Genomic DNA, 1,494 nt, shown 5'->3' with positions numbered 1-1,494 from the left:
TCTGTACTAGTTTCTTTTTCCAACACATTTTACATTTCTAATCATTTTCATCCCTTGTACAAATATTGCAACCATATTTGTTGGCTTCCAGCCTATTCTCTTGCATCCAACTGATGGTATGTGCATTTATTTGTTATTCTGTGCCGGTACCATCCTCAGTTATTAAGTTTCATGTTCTTCCTGTGTTCTTTTAAATATCCTTCTTGTCTGTGCTCTTCCGTGGTCAGGACTGGGGAAGGAAAATCAACAACACATCTCAGCCCTTTTGGATTAATGTGGTTTGCATTTTCAACTTGAGTGTGTCTCATTTAAAAGCTGTTTCCTCCCTTTGCCATTTCAATATCCTTATCTCCTCTGAAATATAATGCAGTTTCAATTTATAGACTGCCTTTCAAATCAAGCAGTTCGAAGCCATATATAAAATAGAGGAGGAGGAAGATGTGAAAACTTACTAGTGTTGGCAAATAGAAAAAGGCTTGATTTAACCTCAGATACTTTAGGGGCATCCTATATTTTAACATGTTTCTGTGCTTTACTCCAATTTTTTGATCTTTGTTTTATTCTGTGGCATGGTAGAGGGGGATACCTGCTGTTTTATTTTTCTTTCCTCTTTTGATTCTCATCATTTTTTGGTTCTTTAATCCTGTAAGTGTAAATGACATATTTAGATTTATTTTCCATTACCCGCAGGATGAAATGAATACATGGAACAGAAAGGCCTGGATCCTGAATGTGCCTTGTATGAACAGTGGACTCCTTCCACTCAGTTTTTGATTCATTGGTGGGTCCTGTTGTTGGAAAGGGAAAAGCAATTTTTCTCTAATTCCCCATTCCCCCGGCAGAATCAGGTTTCAGAGCTGATTCTGAGGGAGAACAAAGGTTTACAGGGGATTTTCTCTCCCCTTCTGTCAGAGGAAACTTCAATGAGCAAATCTGCATCATTGGATAGTCTTACCAGTCGAGGCAAACAGAATGTAATCACTGTATAACCCAGAGGTATATAATGTGTAGCCACATCAACCCCACCCAGGCACTTCCCACAGACACTTTTGTAGACTCTGTTAATGATGCATAAAAATAGACATTATAAAAACAAATATTGCAAATATTTGCCAATATCTGAAATTCCCCCAGATTTCACTGAACCACCCACAATTTAAATCTAGATTTTTAAAATATGAAATTTGAATTTGCATGTGAAATGTCCCTTTAAAATTTCTGTTTAAATACTATAGGCAGCAGTCTTCTACCCAGTTTCTTTGAAGTAAGTCACATTGACTTCACCATAATTTAGTTCTGAGTGGATATGTATAGGATTGCAGAGTTAGCTTTACTGTAGCCTCTAATTTTTACTCCTCTCTCTCTCTCTCTCTCTCTCTCTCTCTCTCTGTCTCTCTCTCTGTCTCTCTCTCTTTCTGTGTGTGTGTGTGTGTGTGTGTGTGTGTGTGTGTGAGAGAGAGAGAGAGAGAGAGAGAGAGAGAGAGAGAGAGAGAG

Source organism: Varanus komodoensis, unplaced genomic scaffold (genome assembly GCF_004798865.1).
Source record: "Varanus komodoensis strain SLA01 unplaced genomic scaffold, ASM479886v1 scaffold24, whole genome shotgun sequence".
Lineage (NCBI taxonomy): Eukaryota > Metazoa > Chordata > Lepidosauria > Squamata > Varanidae > Varanus > Varanus komodoensis.
The sequence above is the reverse complement of the archived record's forward strand: the minus strand, read 5'-3'. Positions refer to the sequence as shown.